The sequence below is a fragment of the Dermochelys coriacea genome, chromosome 10, assembly GCF_009764565.3.
Source record: "Dermochelys coriacea isolate rDerCor1 chromosome 10, rDerCor1.pri.v4, whole genome shotgun sequence".
NCBI classification, from domain to species: domain Eukaryota; kingdom Metazoa; phylum Chordata; order Testudines; family Dermochelyidae; genus Dermochelys; species Dermochelys coriacea.
The window spans coordinates 59,557,855-59,585,792 of NC_050077.1; the positions used below are offsets into that span (position 1 = coordinate 59,557,855).

At 43.4% G+C, this 27,938-nt stretch overlaps 1 long non-coding RNA gene across 1 annotated transcript; it reads left to right on the forward strand.

Annotated features, from left to right (window-relative positions):
- The first annotated feature begins 356 nt into the window (after nucleotides 1–356).
- Nucleotides 357–27,690, forward strand: LOC119862651. Its single transcript, XR_006274818.1, has 4 exons — nucleotides 357–478; nucleotides 8,809–9,035; nucleotides 13,636–13,787; nucleotides 26,306–27,690. It is a non-coding gene; the product is annotated as an uncharacterized LOC119862651 (long non-coding RNA).
- Nucleotides 27,691–27,938: the final 248 nt, after the last annotated feature.

The following is a 27,938-nucleotide window of genomic DNA, read 5'->3' on the forward strand; positions in this document are numbered from 1 at the left end:
TCCACTGATCTTGAGAAAGGGTCCAAAACTATTGCAGTACCAATAGTATAAGTCAGTGGTCTCCAACCTTTTTATGCACAAGATCACTTTTTGAATTTAAGATCAACCCAGGATCTACCCAACCCCTTTCCTGAAGCCCCATCCTTCTCACTCCATTCCCCCCACCTTCACTCACTTTCACCGGGCTGGGGCAAGGGGTTGGGGTGTGGGAGGGGGTAAAGGCTCTGGGCTGGGCTGCCCGCAAGCACCACCCTTGCAGCTCCCATTGGCTGGTTCCTGGCCAATGGGAGCTGCAAGGACAATTCTGGGGGCGGCGGCAGCACACAGAGCTGCCTCACTCTCTCTCCCTTCCCCCAGGGGCCTCAGAGATGTGCCAGCAGCCAGCTTCTTCCAGGAGCAGCATGGGGCCAAGACAGGTCCGGAGATCATGATGGACTGGCAGAGGCTCCAGGATCAACCAGTCAATCGCAATGGACAGGTTGGTGACCACTGGTATAAACTGTGGTGGTGTGCACCATGACTCTGCAACACTGTATCTTTAGTACTAAGGGTTATTTTAAGTTGGCTATTTTTTTTAAATCAGGTACACTCTTAATTATACGCTATCTGTAATAGAAAGCTTTTGATAGAACTACAGAGAATCTATTTAAATAGGTAAGACAGAAAAGATAAAAAAAGTAAAAGGGATGTAAGCCTACAGGGCATAAGCCAGCTACTAACTGATGAGGGCTTACTTTATGCTCCTGAGATAAAAGTGATTGTTGTCCACAAACCACAGTTTTAGGAAATTGTTCATTACAGCAGAACTCCAAACCTGACATGGTATGATCCTTTTCCTTTGTCCTTCTCTGTGCATATTAATCCTAACAAGTTCATATATCAAGAATGCAGCTCTGATTACTTTTCTCTGTCCAAAAATAAACATGGAGCAAAAAGGAAGGATACAAAGGGGGGGAGGAGGGGCACGGCGGAAGGGCCTGTCAATGTGCCACCCTTAGGAAAACCTCAAGATCCACTGCCTGTCTATTCAAGGCATGGAAATGCTTAGGAAGTGATCCCAGCTTGGTGGTCTTATTTTTAATTAAAACAAATTAGGTTCCTTCAGCTGCTGCAGATAAATATTTGATGAAGAGAGACAGGGACAGATGTAAAAAAAAAAAAACCTACAGTAAATACAGAATAAGACAAGCAGAACTAGTGTCATAACAGCATGTTATATACAAGAAAAAAATCACTTTTCAGATTTGTCATATATCTTTCCAACTAGAGCCTTTTGCTAAGCCAACTAGCCAACTAGAGTTTTGCTAAGATCACCCTACTGCCAGGATATGTAACTTTTTGTTCATAATTACTCTGATGAAATACAATGAAATACAAACACATACAGATAAATAGAAGTTAAAAAGCCATTTTATTGTAGGTTATGTGCTTAAAACATAGCAGAATTAGTTTCTAGGCCATTGATGAGACAACAGTTTAAAGTTGTTCTGTATTTCCATGTTGGCAGATTATAATATGCTACAGTGATTAATAGGGTTATTCCCTGAAAGTGTATATTAAAGATGGAAGGTGTCTTGTAATACCTTATTTTCTGAAACATGAGTTGTCAAAAAGATAAGTATAATAGCATCAGCTTTATTGCCAGGCTCTCTCACCATGTCTGAGCTGTCACGTCCTTTATGGCTGGTTAATTTTAAAAGGTGAATGTGGTACTAACTTGATGTGTTCTTCCAGTCACTTTTGTACTTATTTGTGCAATGCTGAAAGAGGATATTTTATAATATTGCCTCTAGACTTACTTTGCTTTTTAGCATATTAATTAACATTACCCTTACAAAGACCATTATTCATGAAGTAACTCAATAATAATCCACAGAAGAGTTATTAAAGAAAGAACTCAACAGGGCCCCTTCTGATACTAACCTCCATCTGGTCATCCATTATTTTTGTATCTGAACTGTATTGGCTGCTAGGTTAGAAGCTGAGTCTGCAACTCTTACTCATATTGAGTAGGTTTCAGAGTAGCAGCCGTGTTAGTCTGTATTCGCAAAAAGAAAAGGAGTACTTGTGGCACCTTAGAGACTAACAAATTTATTAGAGCATAAGCTTTCGTGAGCTACAGCTCACTTCATTGGATGCATTTTCATATTGAGTAGTAACCTTTCTGGCAAGCAACATGTTTTCCTGTATGTGCTGTAGGGGGTCTATCACAGTACACTTGTACTTTAAGCTTACACACTCTGTACATGCAGTTGACAAGACGTTCTGCCTTACATTGAAAATGGACATTCCCAGCAATCCTTTTATATGTTTGTATTTGCTGTAATATGCAGCCTCTTATAAAGATGTAGCATTAGTGGAAGATAGATCTTTTAAATATCTCAGGAACAAAAGAAGTCGTAGGAATGGTATAAATCTGTTATTAGACAGGGATGATAAAATTGTCAATAATGCTGCAGAAAAGGCAGATATTTCTGTTCTGTATTAGGAAAGAAGCTGAACGATGTATTCGTGTCTTAACATTGGCAAGGACATATTTTCTATTCCAACAGTAACCAGGCAGGATGTTAAAGAGCAACCTGATAAGTTCAACAGTTTTACATCTGTAGTCCAGATAACTTCCATCTAAGAGGTTTTTTTTTAAAAATGCTGAGTTCTGGGAGCCAATCGTGCTGCTATTTGACATATCTTAGAATACTGGGGAAGTCCCCAAGGGCTGGAAAAAGCTAATAAGATGACAATATTTTAAAAGGGTAAATTGAAAGGCTATAAGTTGGTTAGCCTGACATTGCTCTCAGTCAGAATCATGGAAAGGCATCTGCAGGATGCAATCAGTAAAGAATTAAAGGATGGTAGTATAATTAATGCCAATGAACATGGTTTTAAGGAAAATACATCTCTTCAAACACTTGATATCTTTTTGATCAGATTTTATGTTTGGTTGATAAAGTTAACTTTGATGACATAATATACTTAGACTTCTGTAAGACATTTGACTTAGTACCAGACAACACTCTGATTTAAAAAATTAGCAGTATACAAAATCAATGTAACACATATTCAATAGATAAAAAGCTGACTAAATGATGGATCTCAAAAAATAATTATAAATGGAGAATCATCATTCAGTGGAGTTGTTTCTAATGAGGTTCCACGGGGAGTTATTCTCAGCCCAAGGCTATTCAATATTGTTATCAATAACCTGGAAGAAAATATAAAATAATTGTGGGTAAATCCTGCAGATGACACAAACATTGGTGGAGTGTCATCTGCAGCTCAGACACTTGAGTAATGTGGAGCTAAGCTTACTTGAGTAACGTCTGTTTTAATACTGGCAAATGCAAGGTCATGCATGTAGGAACAACAGATGCAAGTTACACTTAGAGGATGGGGCAGTATATTTTGTAAAGCAGTGACTCTGAAAGGGACTTACGGGGTCATGGTGGATAACCAACTGAACATGAGCTCCCAATGCAATGCAGTGATTAACTTTTGATTTATAAACAGAGGAATACCGAGTAGAAGTTGGGAGGTGATATTGCTACTGTGTGCAGCACTGGTGAGACCATTGCTGGAATACTGTAGCCCGTTCTGGTGTCCACACTTTGAAAAGGATGTAGGCAAATTGGAAAGGGTTCAGAAAAGATCTTGAAGAATAATTCAAGGTCTGGAAAACCTGCCTTAAAGTGAAAGACTAAGGCCTGCTCTACACTAAAAAGTTAGGTCTACCCAATTACATCATTCAAGGCTGTGAAAAATTATTTAATTTTAGCGTTTCTCAAATGCGGCCAGCAGGGACTTTTCTTGCGGCCACAGACTCCTGGGCAGTGACTGTGGGTGGGGGTTGGGGTGCAAAGCAAAGAAGTGGCCCTTCCCCCAGGACAACCGGCAGGGTTTTATCCCTGCCCCCCTCTGAAGCCACAAATTCCAGAGGAGCAGGCAGCCAGTGAGTTCCCCACCTTCCCAGGGGCAGTGAGCCTTGTGCTTCAGCCCTGGGGTGGCAAGCTCCAGTTGTGGGGCTTCGGGCTCCGACCCTGAATCCCATCTGTGGGTGCCAAGACCCCGCCCCCCACACACACACACATCACCCATGGCCCCAGCTGCCCCCGCTGTCTCCCTATTCACCTCCCCATCCAGGGCTTAACTTGTCCCCTGACTTGTCAGGGCTGAGTAAGTCTGAGGTGAAAATTGATATTTGTATGTTTGTTAGTATCACTTTTCATTGCCTCCCAGCTAGCTAGTAAGTCTGTTGTGAAAAGTGATATTAACAAATATACAAATATTACTTTTTGCAGCAGTAGACTTACTAGCTAGCAAGCCTTTTTTAAAAAGCAACCAAAAAGCAAAAGAAACAACAACAACAAAAAGACAAGAATGTGCAAAGCATCTTATATGTGTTTCTATTCTGTTTAGGTCCAGTAGAGAATAGAGATAACTGTACATTATTTTGAATTATTGCATCTGCTCAATAAGAAGTTATGGGTATGATGCAGAAACCACTTGGTGAAATTCTACAGCCTTTGTTATGCAGGAGGTCAGACTAGATCACTGTACTGGTCCTATTCTGGCAAACAGCGGATATTTTTTGCAGATTCCACTAACTGAAAACAAAAGATGGTTTGTCCAAGTACAAGAAGGTGTTGGAGAGGTCAATTTTACTGTGGAAAAATGTACTTTCACCATTTAAATTTTTCTATTTATTTTTTTTGTTTTCATTGTTTATGCTTTGTGAACTGTACCCAGAAAAGGTTATTATGGTGCCATGTTTTCTGTCACCCTAGCTCATAGCTCTGTTCTCCTGCCATTAAAGTCAATGAGAGTTTTGCCACTGATTTGAATAAAGGTAGGGTCCTTCAACAAGAAAAATGGCAAAATATTTAAACTACATACGATTAAAGGCACGTTTATTGTGAATACAAGTTGTATTATCAGTGAGAGACTCATTAGAGTCACTTGCCTTTATTCACTGCTGAAGTTTCCAAACTGATTTTATTTATTATAACCCATTGAAGAAAATGTAGCATAATGCTCCACAAACAGTATCATCAACTGGATAAAAGCTTAAGATTGTCTAACACATTATAAAGACATCTTATTACAGTAACATTTCATCACCACACATACAATCTCTGTTACTGATGTTTACAAGCCATTTGATTCCATTACCCTTTTTAATGACATAATTAATGGCATTTGTGGGCAAAAGTAATTAATTGGGTAGAGCCTTTGTGTTGCACCATCAGAAGTGGATAGCCTGGTGGAATACTGCTATTGATTTTTATCCAATATTTATTAGCAAACTTTGTTGGTTCTGTATTAAGGAAATTGAAAATATGACCCAGTGCAGCAACAAACTGCTTATGTGATGTACCAGCCGCTCCCTCATCCTTCTTCAGAAGCAAGTGGATGTAGAGTCCTGTTGTTTGTCCAGCAACCTGTTCCCCAATAAATTAAAACCTCTTCCAAAAGTCTCTTTGGCAGATAGTCAAACATTTGAATAGCTGCCATCCAGTCTAAGCTGTATGTGGGATCATTCACAGATCCAGTTCTCCCTTTTGGAGTTCAGACATCAGATTCAAATCAGGTCATATCTACACTATGAACTTTTGCTGACACACATTACATCAGCATAAAGCTGCCACAGTTAGCATATCGCTTGTGCATTTGCATGCTTGGCTTCTTGCATCAGCACTGGGTGTACTCACCAGGAATGCTTAGGTAGATGCACAGTGTGGCGCACCATGGGGAGGTATCCTAGTGTGCAACACACCACCATCTGGCACATTGTCTTTTGGGAAGTTTGGCAATGTATGGTGGGGGCAGAAACGAGTCATGCAGGGGTGATTGGGAGAAAGGGGTCAACTTACCCTGCATGCAAATGTCTCCATCCTACAATGTAATCTATTTCCCATAATTTTTGCACTGTTTTAAAAAATTGCACGATTCCACACAGTCCACCATCTGTGACAGAAGCATGGAGCCTGCAGAGCTCTGCACTATTGTCATAAGTGTTGCAAGCACAAGATGCATGATCCGCCAGTATTTGCAAAGCTGTAAGAAGAACGAAATCAGTGGGGAACATGACGATTTCTTGGAGGACAGATTGCTGTGGGATATAGTGAGAACCATTTCAAGGTTACTGGCATTCACAGAGCAGCTGCAGACGGTGGGGTGCTGCCTTTGGGCTGGAGAAATGAGCACTGACTGGTGGATGCAGATTTAGGATGATGATCAGTGGCTGCAAAACTTTTCAATGCCCAAGGCCACATTCCTAGATCCGTATGCTGAGCTCATCCCAGCCCTGTAGCACAGGGCCACCAAAATGAGAGCTCTGCTGATAATGGAGAAGCAAGTGTTGATTGCACTGTGGTAACTTGCAATGCCAAATTGCTACCCGTCAGTGGGAAACAATTTTGGTGCTGGAAAATCCACTGTGGGAGCTGTTGTCATGAAAGCATGCAAGGCTATTAATCGTCTGGTGCTACATAGTATTCTCACTGTTGGTAATGTGCAGGACGTACTGGTTTGATTTGCAGCAATGGGGTTCCTGAACTGTGGTGCAGCAAAAGACAACATGCATATCCCTATTTTGGTACCAGACCACCTTGTCACAGAGTACATCAACAGAAAGACCTATTTTTCTATGGTTATGCAAGCATTGGTGGATCACCGGGGATGCTTTACTGATATCAGTGTTGGCCAGTCAGGGAAGGTGCATAACACTCACATTTTTAAGGACACAGGAATGTTAAGAAAGCTTAAAGCAGGCCCTTTCTTTCCCATTGATGGGAAAGAAAGCCACCTTGACACCACCAAGGAAAGATTCAAATATCAGCTCAACAGGTGCAGAATGATAGATGAATGCACTTTTGGTAGATTGAAGGGACACTGGCATTGTTTACTCACAAGACTGGATCCCAGTAAATAAAACACGCCAATGGTTACAGCTGCCTGCTGTGTCCTGCCTATCTGTGAAGCAAAGTGGGCGGAAAGTTGCTGCCGAGGTAGAGGGTGAAGTTGGAGCAGCTGTGTGCTGAGTTTGAACAGCCAGACACAAAGGCTATTAGAAGAGCACAATATGGAGCTATTCAGCTCAGGGAGGCTTTGAAAGAGTACTTTAACAGTGAGCCACAGGAATACGTTGTGGTGGATAGTGCTCTACCTGGCCTGCTGTTTTGGGCCCTCTTAAGAACTGTGTGTTGCTTGGTGCACAACTGTGAATGTTACACTGTCAATGCCCCTATTAATTTTGTGCCATTTGCTGAACATTTATGATTATCACAGTGTAGTTGTCCCTGATCCTTTGAGTTGCGTGTAAGCCTAACATCAGTATTGGGCAAATTGATTGAAACCATAGAAAAGAACAGAATGATCAGACATCTAGATGAACATGATTTGTTGGAGAGGAGTCAACGTAGTTTTTGTAAAGGGAAATCACGCCTCACCAATCTACTAGAATTCTTCGAGGGGGTCAACAAGCATGTGGATAAGGGTGATCCAGTAGATATATTGTTCTTAGATTTTCAGAAAGCCTTTGACAAGGCCCCTCATCAAAGGCTCTTAAGCAAAGTAAGCTGTCATGGGATAAGAGGGAAGGTCCTTTCATGAATCAGTAACTGGTTAAAAGATAGGAAACAAAGAGTAGGAATAAATGGTCAGTTTTCAGAATGGAGAGAGGTAAATAGAGGGGTCACCCTGGGGTCTGTACTGGGATCAGTGTTGTTCAACATATTCATAAATGATCTGGAAAAAGGGTAAACAGTGAGGTGGTAAAATTTGCAGATGATACAAAACTACTCAAGATAGTTAAGTCCAAAGCAGACTGTGAAGAGTTACAAAGGGATCTTACTAAACTGAGTGACTGGGCAACAAAATGGCAGATGAAATTCAATATTGATAAATGCAAAGTAATGCACATTGGAATACATAATCCAACTATACATATATAACGATGGTGGTCTAAATTAGCTGTTACCACTTAAGAAAGAGATCTTGGAGTCATTGTGGACCGTTCTTTGAAAACATCCACTGAATGTGCAGCAGCAATCAAAAAAGCTAACAGAATGTTCGGAATCATTAGGAAAAGAATAGATAAGACAGAAAATATTATATTGCCTCTATTTAAATCCATTATATGCCCACATCTTGAATACTGCATGCAGATGTGGTCGCCCCATCTCAAAAAAGATATATTGGAATTAGAATTGGAAAAGATACAGAAAAGGGCAACAAAAATGATTAGGGGAATGGAACAGCTTCTATATGAACAGAGATTTAAAAGAGTTGGACTTTTCAGGATGGAAAAGAGACGACTGTCCTGCCTGCTCTTTCCTTCCCAGGCTGTCTGCAATACTTAGCCTCCAGGCCCTTTGCTCACAGTCTGATGCAGTACTGGCTTGCAGGATCTCACTGAACATGTCATCCTGATTCATCTTCTTTCTCGTCCTTATCTGGCTCAGGGGTCTTCAGGTGTGGAGAGGAAGACTACCACAAGGCTGCAATGACAGCAGCTGCAGATAAAACACACAGAGGTACCAATGTCAGTATAGTCACAACGGAAACTGAAAGTTAAGATTCAGAACTCCCTTCCCTAAAGTTTTAAACCAGATGCTTATGGACACTTCTGCTTAGGATTGCTTGCGCATGGTGCCATTCACAGCACCAACCATGGTGAATATGGCCCACAGGGTGAGGGAAATGAGTGGGGAATTGCTCGGTTGCATGAAATTGTGAGTATAGGACAATGACACTGAATACTGGCACCATTTTTCACAGGCAGTAGTGATTTTAATTGATATCTCATTCCAGAGAGTAACAAAGGCAAAGAGAGGACAGCTGCTGGCATCCCAAAGCTGCTCTCATCCATATGCTTCTCAACTATGTACTGCATGGTGCCTGCTGAAGTTATCGCCGACTGGCTGGGGCAGTGTCTTACCACAGAGGAAGAAATAAGGCTACCATCACTATAAACCTTTCGGAGAGGACTGCAGAATATTTCCATGAAAGTTTCACTGCGATCTCTCAGGAGGTTTCAGGTAGGTTGGCCACTCATCCTGTATTAAACCAGACAGTCTTGCTTTTCTAGGGTTTGTCCCCAGTCCAGTATTCAGACAAAACTGGACACGGTATCTGATGGGAGATGTCATTCTGAAGAGTTGTTTCAGAGTAGCAGCCATGTTAGTCTGTATTCGCAAAAAGAAAAGGAGTACTTGTGGCACCTTAGAGACTAACAAATTTATTAGAGCATAAGCTTTCGTGAGCTACAGCTCACTTCATCAGATGCATTTGGTGGAAAAAACAGAGGGAGATTGATATACACACACAGAGAACATGAAACAATGGGTTTATCATACACACTGTAAGGAGAGTGATCACTTAAGATAAGCCATCACCAGCAGCAGGGGGGGGGAAAGGAGGAAAACCTTTCATGGTGACAAGCAAGGTAGGCTATTTCCAGCAGTTAACAAGAATATCTGAGGAACCGTGGGGGGTGGGGTGGGGTGGGGGGGAGAAATAACATTGGGAAATAGTTTTACTTTGTTTAATGACTCATCCATTCCCAGTCTCTATTCAAGCCTAAGTATCCAGTTTGCAAATTAATTCCAATTCAGCAGTCTCTCATTGGAGTCTGTTTTTGAAGTTTTTTGTTGAAGGATAGCCACTCTTAGGTCTGTAATCGAGTGACTGGAGAGATTGAAGTGTTCTCCAACTGGTTTTTGAATGTTATAATTCTTGACGTGTGATTTGTGTCCGTGCATTCTTTTACGTAGAGACTGTCCAGTTTGACCAATGTACATGGCAGAGGGGCATTGCTGGCACATGATGGCATATATCACATTGGTAGATGCGCAGGTGAACGAGCCTCTGATAGTGTGGCTAATGTGATTAGGCCCTATGATGGTGTCCCCTGAATAGATATATGATGGTGTCCCCTGAATAGATATGTGGACAGAGTTGGCAACGGGCTTTGTTGCAAGGATAGGTTCCTGGGTTGGTGGTTCTGTTGTGTGGTGTGTGGTTGCTGGTGAGTATTTGCTTCAGATTGGGGGGCTGTCTGTAAGCAAGGACTGGCCTGTCTCCCAAGATCTGTGAGACTGATGGGTCGTCCTTGAGGATAGGTTTTAGATCCTTGATGATGCGTTGGAGAGGTTTTAGTTGGGGGCTGAAGACGATGGCTAGTGGCGTTCAGTTATTTTCTTTGTTGGGCCTGTCCTGTAGTAGGTGACTTCTGGGTACTCTTCTGGCTCTGTCAATCTGTTTCTTCACTTCAGCAGGTGGGTATTGTAGTTGTAGGAATGCCTGATAGAGATCTTGTAGGTGTTTGTCTCTGTCTGAGGGGTTGGAGCAAATGCGGTTATATCGTAGAGCTTGGCTGTAGACAATGGATCGTGTGGTATGATCTGGATGAAAGCTAGAGGCATGTAGGTAGGAATAGCAGTCAGTAGGTTTCCGATATAGGGTGGTGGTTATGTGACCATCGCTTATTAGCACCGTAGTGTCCAGGAAGTGGATCTCTTGTGTGGACTGGTCCAGGCTGAGGTTGATGGTGGGATGGAAATTGTTGAAATCATGGTGGAATTCCTCAAGGGCTTCTTTTCCATGGGTCCAGATGATGAAGATGTCATCAATGTAGCGTAAGTAGAGTAGGGGCATTAGGAGACGAGAGCTGAGGAAGCGTTGTTCTAAGTCAGCCATAAAAATGTTGGCATACCGTGGGGCCATGCGGGTACCCATCGCAGTGCCGCTGATTTGAACGTATACATTGTCCCCAAATGTGAAATAGTTATGAGTGAGGACAAAGTCAAAGTTCAGCCACCAGGTTTGCTGTGACATTATCGGGGATACTGTTCCTGACGGCTTGTAGTCCATCTTTGTGTGGAATGTTGGTGTAGAGGGCTTCTACATCCATAGTGGCTAGGATGGTGTTTTTAGGAAGATCACCAATGGATTGTAGTTTCCTCAGGAAGTCAGTAGTGTCTCGAAGATAGCTGGGAGTGCTGGTAATGTAGGGCCTGAGGAGGGAGTCTACATAGCCAGACAATCCTGCTATCAGGGTGCCAATGCCTGAGATGATGGGGCATCCAGGATTTCCAGGTTTTTGGATCTTGGGTAACAGATAGAATACCCCAGGTCGGGGTTCTAGGGGTGTGTCTGTGCGGATTTGTTCTTGTGCTTTTTCAGGGAGTTTCTTGAGCAAATGCTGTAGTTTCTTTTGGTAACTCTCAGTGGGATCAGAGGGTAATGGCTTGTAGAAAGTGGTGTTGGAGAGCTGCCTAGTAGCCTCTTGTTCATACTCCGACCTATTCCTGATGACGACAGCACCTCCTTTCTCAGCCTTTTTGATTATGATGTCAGAGTTGTTTCTGAGGCTGTGGATGGCATTGTGTTCTGCGCTGCTCCGCCTCCTTCTGGCATGACCTCGCACATAAGGTCATGCAGGCAGGGGCAGAGTGGCACACTCTTCAAAATGGGGCTCTCTACGTGGCGTGAACTTGGATGCAGGAGACCTCTGCTCTTTGGAAAACATGGCCCTCAATGTCTCTGAAGTGCTATGGGTAACTGTGATTTAAAGAAAATGGAGGCAGAGATCCTGTTACTAGGACTCAGAGAAAAAGATAAGGACTTTGATAAGGACATCACAGTGGGCAATGAATGCTGAAGTCAACTCTTGTTTGACTTAGATTAAGCATATACATACTAAACATGTGAGAGCAAAGAAACAATGTTGGGAATCTGTCATTTTCAAAGCTTCTTGAGGATTAACAAGCTCTCACAAAGAGATAAATGGTGAAAGAGCTGGTGTGAGAATCACTAGTTGCTCTTCATTTCATGGACCACTAAATCCGGATTATTTGCTACTCAGTCCCTACAATGGAAGAGGCTGTGTCCCCAGCTGAGTGGAGGGGGTAAAATAGGAGGTCCAAACAAGATTAGCATCCTTTGCAAAAGGCAAACACATAGCCGGCATCTCTCTGCCCTCAAAAGGGGGTTGTCAGATGGGGAAGGGAACAGGAGGTATAAAAAAAAAAAGTCTTCACCAAAGTAGGATCAGACATAAGGAACTCAATAGCAACCTTGCTCAGCATAAATTTAATCATGATCTGATGGAACCAATCTTAATTTGACAAGCTAACAGAGATAACAGTTAGTCAATTTCCCATTTCAACAGGCAGAGTGATAATTGAAAGCTTCCTGATATATCACATGGAGATCAAACTTGAAGCAAACAGTAAACTTTCTGATAAAGGGCCCAAGCCATCTTCCACTGAAGTCAATAACAAACCCCATTGACTTCAATGGGCGCTGGGTCAGGCTCAAGGTGAAAAGCCATTTTAAAAACAGTAACATTCCTCTACATCCCCAGTTAGGACAAAAGAAGCATCAGAGGATGCTTTGTCCAGATTATACCATGTATCCTAATTCCTTGTGTGGTAGTTGGCAAGAGTTCTGACACTGTGCCCTTCAAAGGACACTGCTGACATCACATTGCAGGTTAAAGAGATAAGAATTCAGACAACAAGGGGGTAAATAAATGAGATAGTGAAGACCAAACTTTCCAATAAGATTGCCCCTGTTTTCAAAGCAGTTGTAAGAACAAAAAGACTGTGGGCCAAGTGACTTTAATGCCACCTTTCCACTCCCCTGAATTTGGGTACAACCAGAGTCCAATTCAATCTTTGGCATAATGGGCTTCTCTAATTTACACTGGCCTAGGGGTCATTCCACTGGACCAGGATCACTGCACTCCAGCAGCAAACCTGCAACTGCAGACAAGTCCCCCAAATACCCATATGCCAGCTCTGTGCCACCTGAGGATTCCCCGATGCCAAGGAAATCACTGCCTGCCCATTAGGGGCAGCTTTACAGGCTACTTTGCTGAGCAGCTTCCCAGCTGCTTTTCTGAGAAGTGAAAAGGAACTGGATGGGGGCCAGGCATCTGGCCTTTTTTATTATTATTTATTCATATTACAGTAGCACTTATTGTTCCCTGATAAACTCAAGGCCCCATTGGGCTAGGGGCTGCACAATCACATAGTAGAATACAATCCCTGCCCAAAGAGCTTCTATCCTAAATAGAAAAGACAGATGAAGGGATCATTTTACAGAGGATAGAAGCACAGAGAATTTAATTACTGAGGCACAATGAGATTAAGTGATTTGCCCAAGGTCACAAAGGAAATATGTGGCAGAACAGGGAACTGAACTCAGAACTTCTGAGGCCCACTCTGGAGCCTCAGCTACAAGCCCATTGTCCCTCTCAAAATCCTCCTGCTTTATGCTGGGCAACAAGTATAATCCCATATAAGAATTTGCTAAAGTGAAGGTCTGGTGCAAATACATTAACTGATGGGAATGCGTACTGTAGGTTCATGCTGCTACACACTTGGCTAGTGAGGGATTTCTAGAGAACAGTAATGGCAGACCCTTTTGTTAAAGATGAAACTGATTTACTGTATAATATGCTTTATCTCCGCCAGCCTGGGAAGTGGGATTACTGAGACATTGTCTATTGTGTGCCAGCAAAGAACACTGCTTCACTGACCTCTCAGACATGCAACGCTAAAATGATTTTTCTGTTTTTCAGCCAGGCCTGTAAGGATTTTAAAAGACTAAATGCAATTCCATTCTTTTCAGTAACTGCAGCCAACATCTAAGTTGCTGAAACATGAAATTTCTTCCCTTGAATAGACAACCTTGGAACGTCTAACCCAAAAGAAATCTCATTAGTCATACACAGAGTCTTGTCTCTGGGAAAATTGCTAATGGAAGTGGGACAAATAGGCCAGGTAAGATGAGTAATGTATTTATTCTGGATTCATAAGAGCTGATCCACCTTTGATTTCCAGCGGTGGTGGGGGTAGATGGAATCGCTGTGAAATGTGTGGTTAAGCAGGGAGCTCAAACTGCTCTCTCTTTGGGAGGGGTAGTAAAAAGAGGTTACTAGAGGACAATTGTCTTGCTAACCTAGGGTCAAATTCTGACTGGCCTATGCACAGGGTTGATGGGAAAGAAACAAAGAGCCCCTCCCCATTTTGTGCACCCCATGCCAGGACATGTTACAACCGTAGTCCCTGCAGTTGGGAGGTACAGACATTGCTATGTGCCCCTGGTAAGTACACATCACTCAGAGGGCCAAAGGGAGCAGAGAAGCAGGGCAAAGTACGGCAACTGCTGTGCCCCATTCAATTCTCCCTAAAATCCACAGAGCTACACACTGCACCCCTGAACTCAGAGGAGTCTTTGGGGTGGGAGCTAGTGTCAGGAGATGGGTCAGTGTGTTTTATCACATACACTTCCTGCCCCAGTCTTTCTCAGATTTCTCTTGCCCCTTGGAAAAATATTGTGTGTGGAGCTATGGCTAGAGCAGGCAAAAGCTACTTTTACAGCATAAACATACATCCGTCTGTGCCAGGAAAATTAAATAGGGCCTGACCATGTCCCTAGCCTCCAAGATCAGCTCATTTAAGTTTGGGGCACACATTCTAAATTGGCAGTTTTAGGCCAAAAAAATCATGCTAACAAACGTGATCTGCTCACGATATACTGTACAAACTGGTTAGGAAATGTTCTCTTACCTCAATTTCAGTCAGGTTTTGAAGACAAACATCCTCCACAGATGACAGTAATGGAATTTAACAGCAAAGACCACCCAAGACACTGGGAATCTCAAGTTGCTTGGCCTCAGGTTCTCTGGTTTGTTCTGCTCAGCCTCATATGCACTCTTGGTTGAGATACAAAGAAAGATTGTTTCCTTCCTTCCTGACTTGGATTTTTCTTTTACTTCTCATCTGACCAACAGTACATTTAGTAAATGGGCTGGAAAATTCTAGAATTTTGAATTCAAATTTAGATACAACAACAAATGTTATAAAAGAGCCAAAAAACAATCCCTACAGCAGTTTATAGAGGAGACTCAGTGGGTTTTGGCTTTTGTAAATAACTTTTCTCTCTTTAGGGTATGTTTGCATTGCAGGTGCTGCAGCAGCACAGCTGCCATGCTGTAGTGTACACACTTACTGCAGTCAGGGAAGAGGTTTTTTCATTGCTGTAGTAAATCCACCCCCTTGAGGGGTAGGAGCAAGGTTGACGGAATAATTCTTTCATTGGCCCAGTGGTGACTATACTGGGACTAGGTCAGTTTACCTGCATCTCTCTGAAGTGTGAATTTTTAACACCTCTGAGCAACATAGGTATGTTGACCTAAGTTTTATGGGTAGACCAAGCTTTAAAGAGCCTCTCCTTGCCTCAGACTCTTTGGGAAGCATCTCAGCTTCTATGCAAAAAAATCCTTTTTATCCCTTTCCTTGTTCATTTGTTTCCTGTTGAACTGGCCAACCCGCACAAACTACAAGACTCTCTTCACACAGTTAGCAACAGACAGGAAAAACAACCAATCAAAATGAAGCATCTCCTCTGCTTTCTGATCCTACTTTGAGCTGTCAGAGTAAAGGCCAGGTCTGCACTACAATATTTTGTTGGCATAGCTATGTGGGCTGGGATGTGAAAAACACACATACACCCCTAACCAATACAGCCATGCTGGCAAAACCTAAGTGAAGATGCAGTTGTGCTGACAGAATATTGTGTCTATCGGCATAGGTAATGTCATTCAGAGAGATGGTGGTAGTAAAATGCCTTATCTTGGCATACATTGCATCTACGCTAGGGGGCTCTGCTGGTATAGACAAGGCCAAACATAAGCTTACCTAAACACCTACTTTATCAGTCTTTATAACATAGCAAACCACAAACCTTTGATCTGTCATAGCGAACCCCACAGGAAGAACTGCCCCAGCTACACATCCATTATGGGACCATCTTTTCCCCACCTTCCTGGCAGTGATCTAGTATACCCCTCCTTCATTGGATTGTGTTTACAACTTTTTATTAAAGCAAAGTTACAATGAAATGGTAACATACTATGTCTTTCATTACTTATGCAAGATCAGGCTAATATTCAAAGAACCTGGCTAATGGATATTTTAACACTCCCTCAAAGCTGATGTAGATTCAGCTGTGTGACCTTCTCTGGCTGTGCTTAATTCCTCACTGTCTGGCTTGCCCTTTGACATCTGATGAGCAAGGATCCATCTCCTCTTCCATCTCTTCACATGTGCCTGTTAATTATTCTATTCAGAGACGGCTGTTTACAGACTATCACTCTGTTTACAGTTGACTACAGTTAAACATTTGGTCTTCACAATTCTCCTTCTTCCGCTCCACCCTTTGCACCTTCTTCCTGATTTTTCAAAATAAATGTCTCCACATCAGTCTGGAAAGTCTCAGACTCACTGCCCCTTCCCCAAATTGCTGCCTTGCTCTACTCAGAGAAAGGAGTTTCCCCAAAACAGCTCCTTGTCTCCCCAAGACATATGAGTGTTTTTTTTCCCTCCAGTTCACTAAGGAATAGGAAACAGTGAGTCAGCATCACCATTCTCTTGCTGGGCATGTACACACCTAAAAGCATGGAGGAAACAGAAAAAAACCTGGTTTCAGAGTAACAGCCATGTTAGTCTGTATTCGCAAAAAGAAAAGGAGTACTTGTGGCACCTTAGAGACTAACAAACTTATTTGAGCATAAGCTTTCATGATGCATCCGATGAAGTGAGCTGTAGCTCACGAAAGCTTATGCTCAAATAAATTTGTTAGTCTCTAAGGTGCCACAACTACTCCTTTTCTTTTTATTGTAAGGAGAGTGATCACTTAGGATGAGCTATTACCAGCAGGGGGGGAGGAAAACCTTTTATGGTGATAATCAAGGTGGGCCATTTCCATCAGTTAACAAGAATGTCTGAGGAACAGTGGGGGGTGGGGTGGGGAGGAGAAATAACATGGGGAAATAGTTTTACTTTGTGTAAAGACCCATCCACTCCCAGTCTCTATTCAAGCCTAAGTTAATTCTATCCAGTTTGCAAATTAATTCCAATTCAGCAGTCTCTCATTGGAGTCTGTTTTTGAAGTTTTTTTGTTGAAGGATAGCCACTCTCAGGTCTGTAATCGAGTGACCGGAGAGATTGAAGTGTTCTCCAACTGGTTTTTGAAAGTTATAATTCTTGACGTCTGATTTGTGTCTATTTATTCTTTTACGTTGAGACTGTCCAGTTTGACCAATGTACAATGTACTCTCCTTACAGTGTGTATGATAAAACCCATTGTTTCGTGTTCTCTATGTGTATATATAAATCTCCCCACTGTATTTTCCACCAAATGCATCCGATGAAGTGAGCTGTAATTCACGAAAGCTTATGCTCAAATAAATTTGTTAGTCTTTAAGGTGCCACAAGTACTCCTTTTCTTTTTGAGAAAAAAACCTACAAGCTTTAGGGCTCAGAACCGCAAAGAGGTAACATGTGTCTGGCTTTAAGCTGCTGAGCAGTTCTATCAAACTCAGCTATCCAAGTGCTTAAAGAGAAGCCTGCACATATGTCTTTGCAGGATTGGGAGCCTCAGAGGACAGAAGGTATTCTGACAAAGTAAAGGAAATATGTACAGATGAGGAAAATAATGAATTATTTGTTTATGGTGCAACAATTCAGATCTGGGCTAAAAATTATTTCAGCCCTCTTTCTCATCACTCCATATGGATTCTAAAATACTGTATATTTAAAACATGAAAAAAAAACTTAAAACAAATATTCAGTTAAAAATCTTAATAGTTTCCAATAAATGGATTATTACTCCTTTGTAGTGCAGCAGCAGCAGCTGAGCTAAGGGATTGGGGCGCAGTTGTGCTAAGTGCAGAACAAATGGAAAGGAAGACATAGTTTCTGCCCCCAATGCTTAGGCCCTAACATAAGACAGAATGCTCCACAAGTATGTGACCATTGACCAACAACAGGTGAAAAAGGGAGGAAGGAAGAGGGTAGCAATAGGTTCATGCACTTACCTAATCTAACAATGGGCACAACTTGACTGTACTAAATAATTGTTTTAAAACATCTTTTTTGTTGGCAAGCCCTCCTCCTTATTATAGATGGAGCTGATAGCACTGGCTATAATTAAAGTTGCCTGACACTTTCCATTATCAGACTCTGTTTTCAGTTGCTTATAACTTTGCCAAACTTTAATCGTGCGAATTGAAATCTTCCATGCCTTAGGCTGAAGTTTTTTGGAAAGTTTCAGTAAAAAGGCTCAGTCATTTCCAAGACAGAGATTAAAGTAAAATATGCTGCTTTTCCTGTGTTAAAAATTTTTTTACAACCCTTTTGTTGAGAAACTTTAGCATCCCTATGCTTTAGAGAATGGACTTGAAATTTGGCAGGAGTACAGCATTTCTGTCAGAGAAAGGTTTTTTTGCTATTCTTGTGAAAATGCCCCAAATATGGCCAAATAATAAGCCTCTGAAAAATCTCAGTTCTCATGTACTCAGTAGAAACTTCTTAGAGTTTGGCAGCCAAATTCCCCAAAGATTTCATCCAACGTGCACCAGCCTGGGGATGATCAAGACTTTCCCTACAACTGCTCATCCCAGCAACCAGGGGCTGCTTTTGCAGTGGCACCAATTCAGATATTTCTTGGGATTCCCACTAGCAGGGACCCCATTCTGCTCCCCACTTGCCTCCCCCTCCTCCCACAGGGACCACCAGTCTCCCTCGGCTGGGGAGTCTCCCCTCTCTCTTACTCACACAGTGCTTGAGCCACTGTTGCCAGCAGTTGAATTGTCAGTGGACTCCCCAAAGCTCCACCAGATGGGAACACTCCCCATGTATCCAGAGCACAACCAGTGTTCCCTCTAATTTTTTACATCCATGTGCAGAATGAATTTTGTTATGTGCACAATATGGAGGTGATGTGTGACACATCACCTTCCTATTGGTGCACATAACAAAATTCATGTGGTGGGGGTGGGGCTGAGGAGTTTGGAGTGTGGGAAGGGGCTCAGGGCTGAGTCAGAGGGTTGGGATGCAGGCAGGAAAAGGCTTTGCTGAGGGTGCAGGCTTTGGGGTGGGGCTAGGGATGAGGGGTTTGGGGTGTGGGAGGAGTCCTGATCAGGGCTGGGGCAGAGGGTGCAGGGGGGTGCGGGTCCTGGGGTGGGGCCAGGGATGAGGGGCTTGGGGTGCAGACTGCCCATGGGCTGCAGTGGAGAGAGAGAACTCCCCCCAGCCCTCTCTTGACACAGCAGCTCGGGGCCGGGGGAGAAGCGCCTCTCCCCAGCAGCTTCAGCGGGCTGGGCCTGGCTGAGGGAGGGGCTCCTCTCCTCCAGCCATGGCAAGTCCTGGCAGGTCCATGCGGGGGCTGGCGGGGAGGGGTGCCTCTGCCCGCCACAGCCCTGAGCCCCTGCGCGGGGCTTAATAGGCAGCTGCAGCTTAGAGGGAACTTAGGTCACAACACCCCTATATCTGGCCGGGGGGGGGGGGTGGCTGGACCAAATTTGCATGGTATGGTGATCCTGCATGCCAGGTCACAATTTCACTCACTGAAATTTGGTATGAGTCAAATTTCAGTGGTGGTGTAACCAGGCAGCTGGAGCAACACACCAGGGCTCGCCCACAGCAGCCATACTGATTTAGTACAGGACTACCGCTTACAAGTGGTTAGGTCATTGCCCTTCCTCCCACCACCCAGCTCTACAGCCTATGGAACTATGGAACTTTGAGCAAGTGCAAAAACATTAGGGGGTTTGGTGCCCTGCAGTTGGCACCACTGCTGCTGTGGTGCTAGGCACAGGAACTGAGATCAGGGGGACTATCTCCCACTATTGGCTTCCAGGCAGTGGAGGAACAGGAGGGAGCTGCCTTACTGGAATGTAGAAGGTACAACAGTGATCCTGGTGAGGAGGGCCGGAGGCATGGAGAGATCAAATGAGAGGCCCCTGGTGGGAATGGGAGCCTGAAGGGCTCGGGGAGGCTGGACTGGCTGGGCAAGGATTTGAGGACTGAAAGCCAGGGATGGACTGGGTGTGTGTGAAGCCAGTTAAAAGGGTTAGATGGGACAAGCAGGTACAGACAAGGGCAAAAGGGGTAGTGCTGGGGGGGAATAGGGGCATAAGTGTCTGTGACCACTACAGCACACTTACCTCTGGAGCCTGGAAAAGAAACCAAGATTGCTGAGTCTCACCATTCCTCTGCTGTCAGCAAAGATCCTTGAAACCCAGTGACAAAGCATGTCTCATCCCCCTTCAGTGGCTGGTTCACATAGAGGTTAACAGAGTACTGCCACTACCAGTTACTCTACTAGCTCAAGTGGCAGAAGTCTACACTGTGAATCTAAAAGTTCCAACCCTACTGATGAGCCATGTGGGCATCAGTATCATGCCACAATGGAATTTCCATTTTTTTCAGGAAAGCCTAGGAAAGCAGACACCGAAAATTAAACATGTGAGGTTGCGAAGTCAAGCACTCAAAAGATAGGAAATGCCAGAATTAAGGTTGCCTGTGCAACCTAGGTTCTTCAGTTGAGTGCTTGCTCATGTCGTTGGAGATTTTTGCCTTAGCGGTATCTGTAGGGTTGGCTGTGGCGCCTCCTTGAGTGCCGCACTCATGCATCAATATATCAGGTGTTGCCAACCCTATGCCATCTCAGTTCCTGCTTACTTTTCATGGTGGTTAGTTGGAGTGCTTTCCCTTGCATTGCAAGGGCTAGCGGTTTTCGTCTATTGTCTTCGAGCCTTAAGGTAAGCCAGCCGCTAAGACCCCTCAGGGGGCAGTGGAGTGCCGCCGACCCCCCGAGATGAAGCAGCGCTCTCCACCTCCGCGCAACAAGTCACCAGAGCCACAGCCCTGGTGCTGTGGGGCTCGTCCTCAGTCACCAGCACCATGTTTCCGGTTGCTGCCATCTCAACGCGGATCTCCTAGAGCAAGATGCTGGTCACCATACTACCAGTGCCACTTACCATCCTGCAGATAGTCTTCTAGGCACAGGTGAGGACAAAGTCACAAAGTTCAGCCACCAGGTTTGCCGTGACATTATCGGGGATACTGTTCCTGACAACTTGTAGTCCATCTTTGTGTGGAATGAACTTTGTGACTTTGTCCTCACCCATAACTATTTCACATTTGGGGACAATGTATACCTTCAAATCAGCGGCACTGCAATGGGTACCCACATGGCCCCACAGTATGCCATTGTTTATGGCTGACTTAGAACAACGCTTCCTCGGCTCTCGTCCCCTAATGCACCTACTCTACTTGCACTACATTGATGACATCTTCATCATCTGGACCCATGGAAAAGAAGCCCTTGAGGAATTCCATCATGATTTCAACAATTTCCATCCCACCATCAACCTCAGCCTGGATCACTCCACACAAGAGATCCACTTCCTGGACATTACGGTGCTAATAAGCGATGGTCACATAAACACCACCCTATATCGGAAACCTACTGACCGCTATTCCTACCTACATGCCTCTAGCTTTCATCCAGATCATACCACACGATCCATTGTCTACAGCCAAGCTCTACGATATAACCGCATTTGCTCCAACCCCTCAGACAGAGACAAACACCTACAAGATCTCTATCATGCATTCCTACAACTACAATACCCATCTGCTGAAGTGAAGAAACAGATTGACAGACCCAGAAGTCACCTACTACAGGACAGGCCCAACAAAGAAAACAACAGAACACCACTATCCATCATCTTCAGCCCCCAACTAAAACCTCTCCAGTGCATCATCAAGGATCTACAACCTATCCTGAAGGACGACCCATCAGTCTCACAGATCTTGGGAGACAGGCCAGTCCTTGCTTACAGACAGCCCCCCAACCTGAAGCAAATACTCACCAGCAACCACATACCACACAACAGAACCACTAACCCAGGAACCTATCCTTGTAACAAAGCTCGTTGCCGACTATGTCCACATATTTATTCAGGGGACACCATCATAGGGCCTAATCATATCAGCCACACTATCAGAGGCTCGTTCACCTGCGCATCTACCAATGTGATATATGCCATCATGTGCCAGCAATGCCCCTCTGCCATGTACATTGATCAAACTGGACAGTCTCTACGTAAAAAGAATGAAGGGACACAAATCAGACGTCAAGATTATAACATTCAAAAACCAGTCAGAGAACACTTCAATCTCTCCGGTCACTCAATTACAGATCTGAGAGTGGCTATCCTTCAACAAAAAACTTCAAAAACAGACTCCAACGAGAGACTGCTGAATTGGAATTAATTTGCAAACTGGATACAATTAACTTAGGCTTGAATAGAGACTGGGAGTGGATGGGTCATTACACAAAGTAAAACTATTTCCCCATGTTATTTCTCCCCCCCCCACCCCACCCCCCACTGTTCCTCAGACGTTCTTGTTAACTGCTGGAAATGGCCCACCTTGATTATCACTAGAAAAGGTTTTCCTCCTTCCCCCCGTCCCCTTCCTGCTGGGAATAGCTCATCTTAAGTGATCACTCTCCTTACAGTGTGTATGATAAAACCCATTGTTTCATGTTCTCTGTGTGTGTGTATATAAATCTCCCCACTGTATTTTCCACCGAATGCATCCGATGAAGTGAGCTGTAGCTCACGAAAGTTTATGCTCAAATAACTTTGTTAGTCTCTAAGGTGCCACAAGTACTCCTTTTCTTTTTGCTACAAGCTCGCAAGTGTGCCTCCACCAACGATAGTCAAAGTATACTCGACTAAAGCACAAATGTCATCAGTGGCTTTCTTGGCTCAGGTGCAATCCAAGAGATCTGTAGATCTGCTACCTGGTTGTCTGTCCACATGTCTACATCCCATATGTGCTGACCCAGCAGGTCTGGGATGATGCTGGCTTCAGCCTGGCAGTGCTGTTAGCTACAAAACTGTGAATTCCAAGGCCACCTCCATTGGCATTGCTTGTGGGTCACCTAGAATGGAATCAACATGAGCAAGCTCTCGAAGAAAAAACGGTTACCTACCTTTCGTAACTGTTGATCTTTGAGATGTGTTGCTCATGTCCATTTAATTACCCGCCCTCCTGCCCCTCTGTCTGAGTCGCTGGCAAGAAGGAACTGAGAGGGCGTAGGGTTAGCAGCGCCCAATATACCGATGCATGAGTGCAGCACTCCAGGGGGCACCACAGCCGACCTTATGGCCACCACCAAGGCAAAAATTTCCAGCAACCATGCACTTGGGTGCCCACACAGCTCTAATGGAATAGATGTTAACAACACATCTTGAAGAATAGTTAGGAAAGGTAGATAACTGTTTTTTGTTCCCTCCCGTTTATCCTGCATATGCCAAAAAGCTGAGCAAGAAAAATAGTTAGTGAACTAAAACAATACTTACAAATAACATCCCAGTGTCAGTTTTGGTTTCCCCTGACTCAGCCAGCCCTTGATTAAATATTGTAAATGCAGAATCTGTATTAACATTCTTGGAAACCTTATAATAGAAACTTTCTTGACACATTTGTTTTCGTCCTATAAAATGAGCTGATATGACCATCTGGCTTCAGAGAGGGACAGACAGTAATTTATTTTAGGTTAATATCCTTTCATTCTGTAGCCTGTCACTTTTTATGGATTCTTTATTTGTAGCAGTCTTGCACTCTGTTGTACTCACACTTTATGATCTTGTCATTTTAAGTCCTTGTATGCTGGGATGGGAATGAGCACTTAAAAGCACTGAGTTTAATTACACTCTCTGTTGTTATTAATTAGTCAGACAAATTAAGTGGACATTTAATTAACTATGTTATCACTTCAAGATGGAAGCAGATTCCAGACACGTTAAACTGGCATTGTGTTCATTTATCTCAATTAGTCAGATAGTGTTGAGTATATTAGGTCGTTTAGTTACTTAACGATACAACTAAGTTATTATTTATGTTGCAGTACAGCCCAGAAGCCCCCATCCATATCCATGCCCCCATTGCGCTAGGTGCTGTACAAATACAGCTCTAAAAACCTCTATAAGATGTGGCCTTTCCACTCCATCCACACAGCTACAGCTCTTATCTCATATCGCAACTACCGCATTATCATCTTTGGACTTGACAAGTGTAACCCGGCCCTGCTTATATCCATTCAAAATGCTGCTGCAAAAATTGTTGCCCTAGCTCATCACTTTGACCATGTCAACCCTTTCTTTGTATCTCTCCATGGGCTCCATACATCCAACACAAACTACTTGTCTACATGTTCTAGGCCTTTTACAGACCCATCTCCATCTAGCATAATCTCTCTCGTATGCTCTTGAGATGTTGACTCCTGCCTTTGCTCAGCCAGCAATGCTAGCCCTTATTGTCCACTTGTTAAATGGTCAAACAGGTACTGTAATGCTTTCCCCTGTGCTGCCCTCGTGGTTTGGAGGAAATCTCCATAAACATCTGCAACACAACTTCATTGTCCCCCTTCAGATCTCTTCTGAAAACTCTCTTTTGCTGTGATACCTACAAAAATCTTGATGTTCAGGCAGCTGATGAGCTGTGATCCCAGTGTATCATGTTGACCAGCATTGTATCATTTCTTTGTGTTCCCTTGTCTGCCTGTATCCACCAGTTGTCTCTTGACAGTCTTATGTGGATGGCTTGTCCTACAAGGGAAAATTTTACCAGTTGAAGAATAATACTGGTATGGTTAAACTACTGTAGGTATACCAGTATAAACTAAGGTGTGAGATTAAACCAGGCTAGGTAGACCAGTCTAACTCCTCATGTAACTACATTTATTACAGAAGAAAGAGGGTATTTTTTTTTTCAGTTTAGCTTATATCACTTTGGAAGGGGTACCACTCCCAACCCCGCCCCCAGCCCTTCCACGCAGCTGCGTCTCCTGTCTGGGGTCTGTACAGCCCCACCAGAGGATGGGGCTGGGGGCAGTACCGGTACAGCCGCGCTGGAGGAGCTGTCAACGCAGGGCGCTGGCTCCTGGGAGCATCAGCCCCGTGTTCTGCTCCTTTCGCTGCTGCAGTTCCCTGGAGACCCCTGCAGTTCAGCAGATACCGATTTCTATCCACAGATATCCACATCTGCGGATAGAAGTTTGTATCTGTGCAGGGCTCTACAATTCATTCTTGAAAATGTGTTTTTCCAGTATGGCATACCGACAATAATAGTGGGATGAGCTGTGATCCCAGTGTATCATGTTGACCAGCATTGTATCATTTCTTTGTGTTCCCTTGTCTGCCTGTATCCACCAGTTGTCTCTTGACTGTCTTATGTGGATGGCTTGTCCTACAAGGGAAAATTTTACCAGTTGAAGAATAATACTGGTATGGTTAAACTACTGTAGTTATACCAGTATAAACTAAGGTGTGAGATTAAACCAAGCTAGGTAGACCAGTCTAACTCCTCATGTAACTACATTTATTACAGAAGAAAGGGTTGTTTTTTGTTTTTGTTTTTTTTTAGTTTAGCTTATATCACTTTGGAAGGGGTACCACTCCCAACTCCGCCCCCAGCCCTTCCATGCAGCTGCGTCTCCTGTCTGGGGTCTGTACAGCCCCACCAGAGGATGGGGCTGGGGGCAGTACCGGTACAGCCACGCTGGAAGAGCTGTCGGCGCAGGGTGCTGGCTCCTGGTAGTGTCAGCCCCATGTTCTGCTCCTTTCGCTGCGGCAGTTCCCTGGAGACCCCTGCAGTTCAGCAGATACCGATTTCTATCCACAGATATCCACATCTGTGGATAGAAGTTTGTATCTGTGCCGGGCTCTACAATTCATTCTTGAAAATGTGTTTTTCCAGTATGGCATACCAGCAATAATAGTCTTAATGGTATGGCTTACCTGACCATACCAGCTTACTTGCACTACTGAATCCAGTGTATAATAATGCTCTATTTACATGAGTTGCATATGAGAGCTTGTTCTGGCATACTGAGATTTTAAATTAAATGGGTTTAGCCAGGAAAAGAGCCATTTGAGGAGCAGCAGCTTGGCAGTCCAGCCACGTCATCAATCATTTACTGCATCTCCAGGAGTAAGGCACCTGGACCCTCAGGAGCATGATGAATCGCCCTTTCTGATAAGTTTCAGAGTAGCAGCCGTGTTAGTCTGTATTCGCAAAAAGAAAAGGAGTACTTGTGGTACCTTAGAGACTAACAAATTTATTAGAGCATAAGCTTTCGTGAGCTACAGCTCACTTCATCGGATGCGTTTCTGGCAAGTCGTCCTGCCATGCCCTGACTTTCCAGCAACCAGACATAGTAAGGCTTGTTGTGGGTTCTAGTTAGCTCCTTAGTTAAATGGGCACTTTAGACACCCCTGCCTCCAAAGCAGATTGGCCTCTGCTAAGAGGCCAGTGCTGGGAAGGAAGAGGCTGAACCAATGGCCTTATTCCCCTTTGGGGGTATTGTTTGTTTTAGTAATAATGTGTGTATAAAACCATTCCTGAAATGGCAGCTTTTGTCCTTTCATCTATAGACACTCTTTGGAGCACTTAATTTGCAGTGATCTAGATTAATAGTTTAAGGCCAGAAGGGATCATTCGATCATCTAGTCTGATCTCCCGAATATCACAGGACATTACATTTCACCTACATTTCATTGTGTATTGAGCACAAGAACTTGTGTTTCACTAAAGCATATCTTCCAGAAAGGCATCTGGTCTTGATTTGAAGACCTCAAGAGATGAAGAATCCACCACCTCACTGGATCACTTGTTCCATTTGATAATCACTTTCACTGTTAATTTGAATTCTTCTGGCTTGAGTGTTCAACGAGCAAGAGCTGGAGTGGTAAAGACTGGTAACACAATTTGAAGACTGCCTGACGCAGTGCCCCTTGTCAACATGCTGTACCTTGGAGGAACTGTTTGAGATACATGACACAACCAGGTCTTGGCTGTGGTTCTGGAGTGACAAGCTACAACGATGAGCCAGCTTTTCTCAGCTAAATTAAAGAGCCCTTTAGACTCATTAGTTTCTCCCTGTGAAATTACCCAGACACTATAATCAATTCACCTCTTAATCTTTTTGATAAAGATAAACAGATAGAACTCTTTAAAGTCTCTCACTGTAAGGCATTTTCACAAGCCTTTAAATCATTTGCACAGACTTCTTTAGGTTTCTCAGTCATGTTTGAGTACCAAAGAATAAACCTGAGGATTCTAAAAAAAAAAAGAACAGAATGGGAGGGGGCATGAGAGAAGAGAGCAGCTGGCACAATTGAGACCTATCAATGTTTGAGAACTTTTAAGAGAGTATAAAGTACCCTAGAGTTATTTTTATTAAAGTAAATAAATGATTTAGCAAACTACTAGCTCTAATTGCTGAGTAAGACCTAGGAAGTGGGAATATCAGAATAGACAATAGTGAAAAAAATGAAAAAACAAGTAAACAAAGAGAAATGAAGGCCAAAGTATTGTTTTGTCATCTTACTGAGCAGCTATCATAGTTTCTTTAGTGTTGATTTTCTTCCATGAGTTCACGGTCAAATGTTTTTGCTTTCAAGAATATTTTACTTCTGGATTTTCTTTACTAGCTGCATTGCTGAGCTGATGCTTCAAAACAAATACATCTTTTCTAAGTACATTACCCTGAACTTTACTAGGAAAAGGACTGAGGCAGAACTTTCTCCAGCAATATAATCTGTATAGTGTCAAATGCTTTTCTTTTAGTACAGAAATAACAAAAGCTTATGTCTACCAATGATGAGTGACTTTTTGTTGTTGCATAAAAAAAAAAAAGATAGATCTTTTCCTGTCCTTCCACTCCCATTCTGTAGCAGTTACTGTTCTGCTTGTTGTAACTTGCATTTCATTCCCTTTATGTGGTATTTAGGTAGCAGCATTAAAGGTGCACTAGTTCTTCCTTTCATAGTAGCAGCCGTGTTAGTCTGTATTCGCAAAAAGAAAAGGAGTACTTGTGGCACCTTAGAAACTAACAAATTTATTAGAGCATAAGCTTTCGCATCTGATGAAGTGAGCTGTAGCTCACGAAAGCTTATGCTCTAATAAATTTGTTAGTCTCTAAGGTGCCACAAGTACTCCTTTTCTTTTCAGTTCTTCCTTGAAACCCAGACCCAGCCATTTTGAAATTCTTTTCAGAAGCTCTGT